Source organism: Periplaneta americana, chromosome 3 (assembly GCF_040183065.1).
Source record: "Periplaneta americana isolate PAMFEO1 chromosome 3, P.americana_PAMFEO1_priV1, whole genome shotgun sequence".
Lineage (NCBI taxonomy): Eukaryota > Metazoa > Arthropoda > Insecta > Blattodea > Blattidae > Periplaneta > Periplaneta americana.
The window spans coordinates 60,337,445-60,353,403 of record NC_091119.1 but is presented as its reverse complement, the minus strand read 5'-3'; the positions used below and the strand labels follow the sequence as shown (position 1 = coordinate 60,353,403).

The 15,959-nt window shown below is 35.9% G+C and overlaps 1 protein-coding gene and 1 non-coding gene across 2 annotated transcripts in view; one reads left to right on the top strand and one right to left on the bottom strand.

Annotated features, from left to right (window-relative positions):
• Positions 1-15,959, top strand: part of LOC138696071 (lipase 3-like) — a 77,030-nt gene that overhangs the window by 36,398 nt on the left and 24,673 nt on the right. The window lies entirely within an intron of this gene.
• On the bottom strand, positions 11,141-11,213 carry TRNAN-AUU (transfer RNA asparagine (anticodon AUU)). Its single transcript has one exon. It is a non-coding gene; the product is annotated as a tRNA-Asn (tRNA).

Sequence of the window (15,959 nt, the reverse complement as noted above, 5' to 3'; positions counted from 1 at the left end):
TGACATAATTAGAAACATTAAATCCAGACGTTTGAGATGGGCAGGACATATAGCACCTTTGGGCGAATTCAGAAATGTATATAGACTGTTAGTTGGGATGCTGGAGGGAAAAGATCTTTGGGGAAGCCGAGACATTGATGGGAGGATAATATTAAAATGGATTTGAAGGAGATGGTACATGATTACTGTAGAGACTGGATTAATCTTGCTCAGGATAGGGACCGATGGCGGGCTTATGTGAGGGCGGCAATGAACCTCCGGGTTTCTTGAAAGTTGTAAGTAAGACATTTCTCTTTTGCCTCTTAATCGCAACAAACAACCACTGACCTTATTATCTCCCTCTCCTTACTGTGTACGCTATATTAAAATTAAATTATGGTGTATTTAACGACGCTCGCAACTGCAGGGGTTATATCAGCGTCGCCGGTGTGCCGGAATTTTGTCCCGCAGGAGTTCTTTTACATGCCAGTAAATCTACTGACATGAGCTTGTCGCATTTACACACACTTAAATGCCATCGACCTCGGCCGGGATCGAACCGGCAATCTCGAGTATAGAAGGCGCATATAACCTTGTTGCATCTCGTATTACTACCGGCCATTGCATAAATATGTCTTCACAGAACGCAAAATTACTGTAAGTACAGACCACACTAAGCAAGCAAATGTATTTTACCCGCCTATCAGAACATCCTTCCCTCTCCTGCCCCGCTACCTCTAGAAGCGACCCTCTACACCCCGCGCCTCTCTCTTTTAGCTGCCCAGATAAGTTGCGCGGACAGAACACTGTAAAAAAAGTCCGTTCATAAACAGAAAAGGGCAAAAATGCAATGAATAGTATAATATTTCCTAAGAAATGACCAATATAAAATATAAGACCGAAAAAAAGCAAAATAAAAGTAAGCTATAGGCCTATTAGTTCGTGTTGAAGTGAAACGATTGTATTGCACCCTGCATTGTCTGTGATATCTCAGAAAAAAGATGATATTTCATCAACTTCCGAGCCCTAATTATCAGGCAGTACATCTCACTTGACGATATGTGTCAGAGGAAGAACAATATTGTTTGTATGCATCTGATGTCCCGAAGCCTGACTATTGTAATACGAGTATATACTGTAGCTAGACGGCGATGTATGCAATGGCGGGGGAAAGGAACAGCCCGTCTACTTTAGACAGTTAATATTAATTTTGTGAGAATGGATTTGTGATAACTCATATCGACATTCTAAACATATCACGAATATCGGTTCATGATTTTATATTTCACTTCTGCCTGAATTAACAAACAATCAACATCTCGATAAGGAATTGTGCACTAATTTCTAGCGCATACATTAATACTAGCCAATAAGAAAACACGTATGATTTGGTAAGATGATGTGGAAAATGGCAAAACTCCACCCTTTTGTTTGCCTCAATATTTTTCTTATCTGAGATTCAGTTATAGTTACGTCTTTTTTCGCAGTTTTAAAGTTTTAGAGCATTATTTAACTTATGAGGGTATTTTTCGATCATTTTTAGAATAATAAGGCAAGTTAATTGCTTTTGTCATTTTAAGAAATTGATAATATTTTTTAAAATGTTTTTTTTTAATCTTGAATGTGGGAGTCAAATATAGTTCCGCTCTTTTCCCAGCACAGCCAACGGTTGCACTCGCGACAAATTGAGTCATTTCTGCGTTCATGTCGATAAGGCGTCGGGGCTTCACTGCTCCAGTTGCCTTGCGGACATCACAGCGGGGAAGTCCATAAGCTGTGTTATGTAACATGTGATTGTGTAAGCCTGCATCTCGATGCCTGTTACTAATAAGTGACGTTACAGGGCAGGCAAGGAATACACATCCCTCCTCCCAAGCAACCCTTTGCAAGTACACTGTACAAGCAGCTACGAATGGCGTATCATATAGATAGTTAAGCATGGCTCTGTCCGAAGCTAGGAAACGTGTATTAAGAGAAGAATGGGAGGAGACATATTTTCTAATGCTTATTGAAACAATAGTGTATGTTTATTGTGCTCGAAAGTTTTAAAGGACATTCAACATAATATTTTAATGTCGTTATAATGTAGCCTATGTCATAAAGACCATCAGAAGATCACAGGTATTTATAAACGTTTTAAATCCAAATTGCAGTACGAAGGGCAATAGCAAAACGTAGTAGATATATATGATATGGAGCGATCATTCATTACAATGACATATCTGGAAACCAATTATGAGGGAAAAACAGTTCCATCATTTCCCATGCTACAATCTCTTTCTCATATTTCTGAATCAAATTTAAATAATTATGCTCATTTGTTAGAAAATCTAAAAACAGAATTTCAACAATGGAGATTCGGTGATTTTTAAAATATGGCAAATGATGTCTTACGTTTTGCGAATCCTTTGACCATAGACATAAACAAGATTAAGACAGAAATGCAGTAAGTAGTAGTTGATTTACAGAGTAATACATATATTTACAAACACGATGCAAAGACATGCGTGGTTTAAATTTCTTTAAAATTCTGTCTACGGAAAAATATGCTTCCCTTAGGTTATTTGCCGCCAATATAGCGGCTATGTTTGGTTCCACTTACAGTTGCGAACAATTTTTTTTCAAAATTCAAACTTGCAAAATCAAAACAAAGATCGCGGCTGATAGATGAAAGTTTATTCTCTATCTTGAGATTGGCAACTTGAAAGTTACGGTACAGTAAATAATGAAGTTTGCTACGGCTGCACGCCACTGCTGCCTGAGCGGGTCATCTACCCTACTATACTCAATCATGCGACGTCACGTGTATTGCTGGTTGCATGATTAAGTCGATTTACACTTTGGAGAGAACAATATGAGGAGCTTTTCAGAGCAATAAACTCAATATGCAAATTTTGTGGTTTGGGCCTTTTGTGCGCTGAGTGCCTCAATTATGAAGTAGTAGAAAAAATGATAATGTTACATTTCATGTAAAGTAGTGTTAACATATCAAATGAAATGCAACTCTTTCTTCCTTGTCCAGCTGACCCCAGTTTTGTACAATAGCTTTGTGTACATCCGTCTATAATTTTTCTTTCTTATTTCCGTCACTGTATTCTTTCAAATGTGTGTTATAGAGAGATGACCTCCTCTCAGTTTCGATTATCAGTCTTTCACTGTCAAATAAATCACCCATTGTCTTCGGATATGTCATAACTGCATTACTAGGCGGTTTTTTTGCAGCTCGCGTGCACACATGACACGTGTTTCATAATGCTGCGAAGGTTGGTACTCCGCTCAAAAAACAAAACAGGTTACGTTTTTAAAACCGCTGCTGTAAAATATGCGCTCGTTAGTTCAAATCAATTTCAAGCAATGTGCTTTATCAAAGCGGTTTTGTAACCGCGGGGGATAAGAGGACGGAAAACCGTTCGTGCGCGCAAGGCCTTACAACAGTCATCGCCAGAATTTTACTCACGATGACATCAGGCAATTCTTTTTTTGAATGTTATCTGCTAGACTGAGAACAGCGGTTTTCGTGGACTCACTCAAATCGTATGGGTTATTTTCTGACCGCCGCGGCTAAATAATCAGACGCACAGAAATTCGCGCGCGCAAGGAATAAATGGTCACACGTCACTACTCTTGCAGCGCTGCAGTATAAAATACTCCGCAACTCTCGTACTGTGACGTGTGGACAACGGTGCAACCCAAAAAGAAGCTACTGTCGAACCAGCTGCTCGCTACTTTTTCATGCTGCTCGTAGCTTAAAAGTGGCGACGTATGGACAGGATTCTTAGAGTTGCAGTCGCAGTACTTTTTGTTGAAACTATTGCAGCGGTTGCGAACAGTGCTGCCGCCCAAATGTGCTAATGATACTTCATGTTATTTTAATATAGTTTAATGTTTGTCGTGATGAAAATAAATGATTTATAACAGTAACTAAATATACAGCACAGTGATGATACTGCGTAATTCATTTTTTTTTTCCGTAGCATAGTTTCTAACAGGAGGGTTATCTACATTGCTTACGAGAATATGCTATTGGTTATCATTGAAATATCTTTATAATAAAAATACTATCAAATTCTGAATACTATTTAGGACAGAAAATAAATACTAGACCTATTTGAACCATGAGAATGCCGATTCCCACAACAAAAAGTAAAACACTTTAGAAGAAATTGCTAGTGCTATGCAAATTTGAGAAGACGATGTTATAAATAATTTACTATCCTCGGGAGCAATATAATAAAGAAGGGTTAAAAATAATGATCTCCTTAATACTTGCAAAAAGTTCGTAGGGTGCTTCGTAACGTTAGGGCCTATTCATCCCCTTCTTCGTAGTGCTCAGAGATCGTAATGGTGGATGCAGGAAAGGCGTGAGTAAAGCTTACGCCCTTTTTGCATAAATGAATTAAAATTAATCCTTATAGCAAGGAATAGACCTAAAGTCCAGTTCGCTGAGTTAGCTCTGTGGTAGCGTGTCTACCTCCAGACTAGCCGGCGGGGTCAGAAATTTTAATATAAAATTTCTACCTCGGGACTAGGAGAGATGGCGGTGCATAACTTCTAATCACTAGATTGTGCACCAATATGCTTGGGTTAAATCCCAAACCTCTCCGCAGTGCATATGAAGAGAAGGCATATGTATCTGTTGATAGTGATTCGTCCGTCGGATGGGGACGTTAAGCCTGGCGGCCCCCTTGGTGCTATTCGACAGGAGTAGGCTATGTGCCGGCACCGGGTTTTCCCTTCTCCCGTCCTCATCTTCATCATCACATACACTCCACACGACATAACTCTCCACATATACACATCATGTATATTGTGACCCGCCGAAGTGGTGTACAACTAGAAAATGGGGTCACAGTTCTGCCATCTATCCGCAACATGCGGAACACGAATCACGCAAGTGAAGTGGGTGGGCATTGGATACATACACACACAGACCTGAAGTTCCACCAATTTTTTAAAATCGACATCTCACTTGATGTGAAATTTAAAGATGGAGTAACCTTCCAGTTCACACAGGGATTCTACATGCACAAAAAATATAGTTTGAAAGTAAAAAACACCAGTTAAACTTCACAAAGGAAAGCCACAAATTACAACCCTGAAAAAGAAAACCTGTAAAAAGTGTCCAGTCGCCTTGACTCATGCAGAACGAAAAGACGTACGTGAATTATTACATATGTTACTCGACTCCGAACCTCACGGAATGCAGAAAGAAGAACAATATACTGTTCTCCAACCATGAGATAAACCGTGAAAGGAATGTGCTTACTATTGCATCATCTATTGAAGCGAAGTAGATAGATAATATTAGAGTTATAACGTCAGTTTAAAAATAATGGGCTTTCCTGTATATGTTATTTCCTGTATGGAGGGATTAAAAGACCAGGAGATTAACCGTGATCGAATTTTGTAAGTAGGGTAGTATAAAAATGTGTATATCAGTGTTATTGTTTGTGCTGTGAGAGCTAGAGATACGAGTACCCACGTATGTGGGTACATCTTATGACATCAACATTCATTCACAGCATCACCCCGCTCCGTTTCATTTCCTGGAGACTTTCTCGTGGTTGGAGTACAGTAATGACAACAGTGACCATGACATCGCTGACTACGAATAAATACCATAATTTTATTTGTTTGTAATAGAAGAAAATTTTGTTGGGGAAAAAGTGTTTTATAGCTGGGTCATTTGTAAAATTTGTATAACAAATAGACGATTGAGAACGTCAAAATTAAAGTCCTATTTATTGCATATTTTGCATGTATTAATATAGTGCAATGTCTCTGCCATAGTAATCAGCCACTGTTCATTCACCTTGCTTTACAGCATTCTCTACAAGTATCAATGAATCTTTGATGGTGTGTTATGGGACAAGACAATTAATCTTTTATGGAAATAGAATTCCTTTATTCTTTATATCATATATTCTTTAAACAGTGCATAGGTCTTAAAATAGTAACAGAACTAACTTCAGATCAAAAATGAACAAATATTTTAAATATCTTAATATCAGAACTGTTACCTAATATAAAGATAATTTCTTCAGTAACTAACAAAAAAACCATTCTTTCATTAACAATTATCTTAGTAGATTGCCCTTAAGGCGAAGATATTTGAGCCTTAGTTTCTTTAATGATATATAATTACAAAAAATTAAGACACTGTTTTGAATTATGTAACAGGCATGACATGGAGTAACAGATCTGACAGGTAACAGACATGACAAAGCAAATATAAGCATGTGCTAACCTAAAATTTTTTTGCTTAAAAATCTTCAAAATAGCAACTTACCTACTGCACACGTGTACTATTATGTTCTCTTGATCTTGACTTTATATGTTGTTATTTGTGGAAAACACAACACAAACAGATCTGACAGAGTAAAAATGCACGCTTAGACTAAAACACAAAACAAGAGTATGACACACAAACTCGAGAAATCAAAATGGGTGAACATAGCAGTACAATCAAGATGGCTTTTTGTACATCATCCTGGCTTGTGCTGACATTTTTTGATTTCTTTTTCAACTGTGTATCCACAGGAACAGAATGGTGTAACAGACCTGACTGATTTACTTCACTAGAGTAATTATGCAATCATATATAAACTAAAACATACAGTAAATGAAGAAGTTTTGATAATATCAAATGTTTCTTTAATTTTTTTCTCAATTTACATTATTAAACAAACCTTTATCTGGACATAATCATGTTCCATTTTAAATACTTAACTAGTATGGACACGGCATTTTAGCTATTACAATGAGAATTTTATTTTATTCTTGTGAAGTATTTCACATGAAGGAAATAATTCTTGTGACGTTTCCTACATTAGTATTGAAACTACTCACTGTTAGAAATTGATAACTTTATGGTTATAAATGTAATAATGGGAAGAGTATGACTTGATGGACGTCATTGTTATATAAATTCTGCAAATGACCCAGCTCCATTGAGTCTTTGAAAATATTTAAACACTGATGTGGAATACAAAAAGTATAACAAGATTCAGATGATTTTTTAATAATATTTCTATCCGAAAAAATGCAAATCAGTGTAAGTCCTTTTCTTGTTGTGGAGTACGGCCGAATGAAATAATTTAAAATACATTTTCATCAAAGCACGTATTTGAGTTAGCTCCCATATGATTTCTTATGCATAAGTCATTACTGTATCTAAACACACCTACCAGAAATCACTACGTTAACGCTGAACCAGAGTGTTAAAACTTAACTGTGCCGTCAAGCTTGTTCTCAACAGCGATGTTAAACTTGCAGAGCGTTTTACAACGGTTTTATTACTACTTTAAAACTTCTACTTGCAAAAAAAGCAGAACTGCCTTTAAAATGAATCTTAATGCGCATACATAAACTGGTTAAGCCTTAAAGAAATCAAATGGACTCATTTCCTGATGTAATGACAATTTACTTAAGAACTTTAAAATTACAATAAAATTGTGACATAAAGATCTGCTCAAGTTGGACTGTAAAAGACATAAGACGTTGAAATGAACATCATATAAATAGAAGACGCATCAATGAGACGTTCTTGTAAGCAACTGACTTATATAAACGTGCACTTAATATTCATGTTTATAGTGCAAAATCATTAAATTATCTAGTACAGTGAATAATCATTTAAAACTAAACGTGCACTTTGTCTATCATCTAGGATTAGTCAGCCTACAAATGATCATTTAATTAATATTTTCTGCTAATCTGTATCAATATAACTTGTACGTATGTATTTATTTACACTGCAAGTGGGCAAACACCCGGTAGCAGTAGTACACACAATAAAAACAATATACAATAAAATTACAAATACATAATAGAATTACAAATACACAATAAAATTACAACAATAAAATTACAAAAACAATAAAATTACAATAGGGCCATTCCATGCAAAAAGTATGTTTTTAACCATGAAGTCTCAAAAGTTAAAAATATTGTAGTAGGTTATTTTTTATGTTCTAAATATGAATTTCAAGCAATACTATATTTATATCTTTCATAGTTTGGCAGCAATCAGAATTAAAATTATTGGTTTAACAAAGAACACGGTTTCATTCATTGAAGTTTTCTTACTATGTAAAGGAAGACGGAAAAGTGATTTTAATGCAATTCGAAAAAGGAGAGTCTTGTTTATAAATTCCCTTAAAATGAAAAAAAATATATATAATTTTTTAAATAGTTATCCACCGTAAAATAATTTAAAAAATATAGAACACAAAATGCAATTCATTTTTACAGACGAAAAAATGTGTTTAATTCTTTAGGGTACATTAATTCCACTGTGAAAATTTCAGAAAATTGACTTAAATATCATGTCAGTTTTTAATAAAAATAACTCACCGGAACAAAGGAGCTCAGCATGTAAGCTCTCCCGTTGTACAGAATGTTGCGCGATCAAGGTCAGGGAGACGGATGTTTCAGATTACTCATCGTTACGAAGTCTCGCGAACGCTGCGACCGCCACTCACAGCAAGCGATTTTCAACCGTCGGAACAAAAATTAATAATTTTATTAATTTAATTATTCACAGGTTTTTTGAGATAAAGTCATAAAACTTGGGAGATCGATTAGGAATAAGATTTTCTTTAATACGAATGAAATTCGCATGAATTTAATTTGTTGCATTTGAATATAAAACCATTTTTTTTTCAACGAGGTGTTTTTATGAGCATCCCTTAATATTATTCGGATTAGTCTTAAAGGTATTAAAATATGGTTATTCAGGTTTACAATGACGTCTGTTCAGTTTCGAGGACACTTCATATAGGGTGTCTAGAATATTTTAAATGATGGATAACATATAACTGCCACTCATTTTTCAGTCATCCGTACGACTAAAATATTAATGATATGGCGGTCATAGCTGGCAGTTTAATTTATTTTCATAATAACATTATTATATTAAAAACCTAAAAAAATTCATGACATCGCTGGCATATTCTTAAAATTTTGTATGCAATACACAATGCAATTAATAATAATAATACATAAAATAACCTAATTAATAAGTGAACCTAATTTTACTTTACAACCTACATATGTATAGGCCCTACATGAGTTTCACATTGGTACTGATAATAATCTTTCACTTTACTCTCATCTCACTCATTGTACTGGCACTTTGACACATTTCACTGACACTTTAGAACTTATTTCACTGACACTATAGAACACATTTTATTGACACTATAAATCGGTGGTCCCTAACTCAGAGTACTGTGTCGTCTTCAAGCCTTGCTCGCTCGCCCGCGGAAAGTCGTAACAGGGCAGGTAAGACGTTCAGACCACAATATGAATTTACTGCATAGGTTTATGATTGTTTTCTGATGAAAAAAGATACTGGCTGAATAGAAATAACTAAATAAACTATCTTAAGCGATTTGAAAAAAAAACATTGTAGCCCATTTTCAACAAAGTTAGAAGTTAATAAATTTATAATTACTTTTAGAAATGTAATACACATTTCATGTTAATTATTCGGGTAATGCATGACAATTACTGTAAATGTGTAAACTGCTTCTGTTAAGGAAAATGTTGAACAAAACACATAAAAACCCTAGGAATAGTAATGCAGAAATTTAACTCCATTCAGTTCACTCAACACTGGCATTAGCACTGATTTTTCGGGATTTGTTTAATTCTCTTTTCCCTCAGCAATTTCTCAACGTTTGGAACTATTGTTTGTTTAGTGCATAATGTGACAACACATTTTAAGTTGTGATCCGATACTTGGCTTCCATGACATGGCTTGTTTATCTTCATCATAGGAAAAACATTACTGTTCGCACAGATGTGTGAATCCGAAAATGGATGTCTGAACAATCAGGGAAATCTAAGACATGGAAAGTTCATATAAAAGTCAGATAACTTCTTTTGTTTTGATATTTGTCCTTCAATTCACTATTGTAAAGTAAATCAATAAGTTCTAATTACAAATAATAATAATCGAAAATCAAATTGAAAATTTTCCTAGTCTTTAAATCTCGAATCAAATTCCTGGCGCAGATTGTCATGATGTGTGAATATATTCTTCGAAATCCAAAGTCTTAAGAAACTAGTATGCCTATATCGTTGTTAATTTTGAAAAATGTGCTGTAACTTATCCTTTTAGTTAAGCTAATGTTCCATAATTAGAGGTGGTTTCATTTTAAACGCCTTCACTCTGTCATATAACTATGTAATAATATTGTTGTTACCTTGTAGAAAACAATTTAAAGCATTCAGATAATTCCATTAAGAAGGCAAGTTCACAAATCCATTTTTTTCATTTTTCACTTATGATTCAATCTTTCCTTCTTCCTCCGTGAACGATGATGTTTCCTCCCTCAGTTCAAAGAACCTATTCAATAATTTGCCACGACTTAGTTACCGTACTTTACTATAATATGACAGATCGCCATACTCGCTGTTGCATTCATCAAGAAAGACTTAAATTGACAATGAGCCAGACTTTTCGATATAATTGTGTTCGTGGTTTTTCCAACTGGGCTACTTCTATAACAACATTTTGAATTGTTTTGCACATGAATTCTGTTGGTGTATAATGCAGTGAATAGAAATAACTTCATGGGATACATTAACGCTTTTCACTTCGTCCCTTAGATTCCTTATTACACCCGTTTTACTTCAAACTATGGAAGGAGCACCATTCGTTGCCAAGGATATAAGTTTATTCCAAGGAAGTCCAAAATAATTTCTACAGCCTCTACATGAAAATATCGGAATCAGTAGTAGTATCCTTTATGAGAACAATATATAAGAGCTCTCCTTAATCTGAAGGTTTTTCAATAACGCCTCTTACAAAAATCACCAGTTGGGGATTATCGCTTAGATAAATATTTTCATCTACTGCCAAAGAACAACAAATTACAGACCGACAAATAATTACTAGTTGTACCTGAACGTCCTCGGCTACACCTCGGATGGGATGCATCACGGTGAAAGGAGACAAACTGATAGATTGAAACTCCTACACTTGAGAAAAGTTCTTCAGTTGTAATTAAACAGTCTTCAAATTTTCAATCTTTAAAAGGTTTATAATGTCGTACTATTACAAGTGAAATTTTATAACTGAGTCGCACAGCCGATTTACTAACATTGTGATCTTAAACAATTTCTAGCTCGAATAATTTCGAGAGAAAAATTGTTCCGGGGCCGGGCATCGAACCCGGGACCTTTGGTTTAATGTACCAACGCTCTACCAACTGAGCTACCCGGGAACTCTACCCGACACCGATCCAATTTTTCCCTCTATATCCACAGACCTCAAAGTGGGCTGACAACCGTCAAGCAACCAACTTCGAGTGCACACTAACTCCGCGTGACTTACAGAACTACATTTAAACTAATATCGACTTCAGAAGAAGAAGGTCCTTATTTCAAATTGCGTTTCTTTAATCAGCGTGTATTTATTAGTTTAGGTGGTTTTAAAACCTCACTTGGTATTATATAGGCTGTATCAGGATCTAATACACAAACCTCGAGGAATGGTTTCGGAGGCCAAGACAAACATTTTTGTCCAATAGCATGAGGTCGATGACGCATCGTTATTCAGACAGGAGACCATCAATTTGTTAGCCAGCGCTTAGACTGCGAAAAACAAATGATGCTAGGCATTGCGACTTGCGTAAGTGCTAGATTTTGATTGATCCCATCTTTCTACTGCTGCAGGGACAAATGCTTTCACTTCCTCCAGTAAATGCTCCCTACATTGCCTTAGAATGTGCTTTTCACGTTCAGATGACGCATGCTGTAAAAGCATGATGCAAATCCAGTGGATTTCAGCATTAATATTGGTAATGAGCACCTAACGTATCTCAGACGGTAGACGCGCTTGCCTCCTGCGCTCGGGCTTGAGTACAATACCGACTTTTGCTATCTGGCCGGGTTTTTATCCGAGGTTTTCCCAACTGTGAAGCGAATGTCAGGTAACTATATTGCAAATTCTCGGTCTCGTGTCATCAAATACCATCTCGGAATCACAAATTCAAACGACGCTAAATAAACTAGTAGATGACACAGCTTCGTTAAATAAAGAAGTAATAATAATAATAATAATAATAATAATAATAATAATAATAACAACAACAACAATAATAATAATAATAATAATAATCTGTGGCACTACAGCCCATGAAGAGCCCAGACCGATTAACCGGCTGCTGGTCTCACGTTCACATGCTGATGCAGTGGTGAACGATCATCCAACCAGAATGGAGGTATCGTGTGGTTAGCACAATGATCCCCCCAGCCGTTATACTTGGTTTTCGCAACCGGATCTCGCTACCTATCATAGCTCCCCAGTGCATCACGATGCTGGGTAGGCACCGGTCCCATACACTAGCTGAAATTTCTTCCCCCATGACGATTCAAACCAGCGCGCATTCCGTAACGCGAGTCTTAGGCAGGATGCCTTAGACCACGATGCCACGGCGCGAGACGAAGAAAGGGCATATCGTCAGAAAAATACATTTGTCCTTGAAGTGGATGCAGGGGCACTGGCTGGCTGTGGGCGAGGTAGGTAACATTAGTTGGAGGGTGAAAATTTACAACCGTGTTGATCCGGAGGGTAATAAACTCTCTCACTTCAACTGAGAGAAAGTTTGTAACTGAAAAAGGGATTAGTTGAGTTCGTGCTTTTGGTCTGTGCGGTAGTGCGTGTAGCGACTTCAATTTACAATATAAAAATAAATATATTACATTAGGAAATTGTTTGTCAGTAAAGTTCAGAAGTGTAGTTTATATATTTTTGTTTCTTAAATGAGTTCCGTGTCTATAACTTGCGATCTTATATTGGAAGATTATTTAGTGTTTTATAATAAATGGAATTAAGTATTTACAATCTAAATATTTAACACACGCGGACAGAATTGCTGCCGAAAAACAACAGTCGAAAATGAGCGTTGTTTTTCAACCTTAATCGTATTAAAACATGTTTAAGAAATTCAATTGGAAATGAAAGACTGAATACGTTAGCTGTGGTCTCTCTGGAGAAGAAAGTGACTCGTGACGTTCCTGAATCCAACAACAATGTTATTGAAGAATTTGCTACATGTATAGAAAGGCGAGTTCATCTGATATACAAGCATTAAGTTTTCAGGTACATGTATTAAGATATTTTTGTGTTATTTTCTGCTTATACAGTGTGTTACATGAGGTTTTCTTCGTTTATGTGCTTTTTACGACCCAATACTATGCGATCCTCCAATTTCACTCTTCACGAACCGCCACTGTTCCCGATCACAAATGAATGTGCACTAACCCCTGATATACAAGACACTCGCTTCTCCTCCTACACACAACCATGAGAAGGAAAGTAAATTGTGTGCTAAGAAGCAAGAAATTGCTGTAGGGAGCAAATGTGTACAGGGAGAACTCATTGACATGGTTGTTTCAGAGTAGGGGAGAAGTGGGTACAGTGAGACAGGGAGAACAGTGAGACATTTTTTATTAGATGGTAAATTTTGATGTTGAAATATTTGTAACAGTGGAGTTGAATGTTGCATGAGTAAAGTAACAGTATTTTAATACTCGATTTGATTCTAGTTATAAAGGTGAGTGATGAAAAAATAATTCGTAATTTTTCATTCTAGAAGTAAAATTTTGGTTTGTGTTTAATGAAGGTTATATTGGATATACGAATGAAATAGGAATATGAATGTTTTGTTACGGGTAGCTAATACTATGGTATTTGACGTTATGTTTGGCAAAGTTTTGTCTTTCTTGTCTTGATTTTGAAGTGATGGCGCCATTTTTAAACGAACTATGCGTAAAGGGAACAGTGAGACATGCCATTGAAGGGTACACTGAGACGTCTCACTGTTCCCATTTACCAATGCTTTGCAAAAATAAACTGTAACTATATTGCATTTGCCGATAACTAACATTAAAAATGAACATACTAGTAACCAATTTAGGAACTATAGCTTAAAATAATGGATACATTACATTTTAATGGTTTCTTAAATAAAAAATTATTCACCAAATTTAAGAAAATATTTAAAAAAATAAAGAATTAAATTAAATTCTTATAATTATAAGCTTTGTTGTCACCAAAAATTCATTTTATTTTTTCGCAAAAGTTTGAAAAGTCATGGAAAATTCACTTTTCCAAATGTTCCAGATGTTTCAATGGTTTCGAAGTCAGACATCAAAATGATTGTCCACACCTGTGGAGTAACGGTTAGCGCGTCTGGGCGTGAAACCAGGTGGCCCGAGTTCGATTCCCGGTCGGGGCAAGTTACCTGGTTGAGGTTTTTTCCGGGGTTTTCCCTCAACCCAATACGAGCAAATGGTGGCAAATGGTGGGTAACTTTCGGTGCTGGACCCCGGACTCATTTCACCGGCATTATCACCTCCATCTCATTCAGACGCTAAATAACCTAAGATGTTGATAAAGCGTCGTAAAATAACCTACTAAAATAAAAAAATTAAAATGATTCTAAATAAGTCTACAGAACATGGCAAGATAAAGAGACAGCAAGCTTTATTTTCTTTTGAAATAAATGTAAATCATTTCAATGTCCGTTAATAGACACTGTGGTGTCTCACTGTACCCTCCTGAATGGGAACAGTGAGACATTTGCATTTTTTTGACAAACACGCATTGTATATTATGTCCTTTATCTATTAACATTTCTGCTTATGTATTATTGTACTCCATGTTTTAATGTATATTTCTATTGCATTTGATTTTAAAAAATACTTGAAATTTCACTTTCCGTTAATACATATGTCTTAATATTTTGTGTCTCACTGTACCCACTACTCCCCTATCTTGTTGCAGCGAAATGAAAATATAGTAGAAAGAACGAAGATACAGTGCTCTCATTTCTGAGCTGAGTGACGCGGTCATACACAGCCCGTGGCAATGCTACCTCAAGGTCACTTGGCTAGCCCTCTTCCCTCTGTACAGTAGGCCAAGTAGGGCAAAGTCTCAGTGTGCTGGGTAACTTGCTATTCGACTTCACACCTAGGCCGAGAGTACACACTGTTGTGTCGCGCAGCCCCAAGAAGTGTGTCGCGAAATTTTGGAATTGAAATATAAATTTTATGCCATCCATAAAGTCTCTTTACAACGCATTTTTATTTACAACGAAGTCTTTGATATGGTATGGTACGTTTTATTTTGAGACAGACTTTACCCATGAAACGTGAACACCAGAAATAATGCTCAGTTTCATTTTTCTGCCTGACGATAATTCGAATGAAAGTGAACACCTGCAACAAAGTTAGTAATTAGTTTACTCTTCCCACTTAGTAACAGACAGAGTTTAGAATCGTCAGAACATATTGGTCAGTTCCAGTAAATGCATGTGAGCGGGTGATAGTATGACTATTTTATCAAAAGTGCTTTATTTAGATTTCATCATGGACAAATTTTTCATTCGAAAAAGACGATCTGAATCAAGTTCTGGGTATAGGTGACAGCAGTGCTAATTCAAGTAATGTGAGCGAAAATTTCCTTCAGGGTTCACAAAAGAGCACTGCGTTTCATAAATATAGTGATGAATACTTGCAATATGGTTTTACGTGGCGTGGAGATGAATATAAATGAAATCCCAAGTGTCTTATATCGTCGCTAAAAAGACGAAGTGGCGTAAGCGACAAATGTGTAATTTTACAGGAGAGCAGTTGAAAGAAAAGTGTGTTTATATGCGGACCTACAACTCAGAGTAATAAATTGACACGTCAAAGATAATACATTGATTCAGTTCGTTTATTGTTCCTCTTAATAAGGACTAATGGCAAACTCTAAAATTTTGATACCTTATAGGCCAAGAAAGCCTTAATTAGAGATACGTCTGTTCGAAAGATTTCACTCATAATAGGAAAGCACTTACGCCATACACATGACTGATCGTATAATACTAATTTATGCTATTGCTTTGAGTTGTATTATTCTTTATTTATTTTTTGACTAATTTTATTTATTTTTTATTTTTATTATACATTATAATTATTTG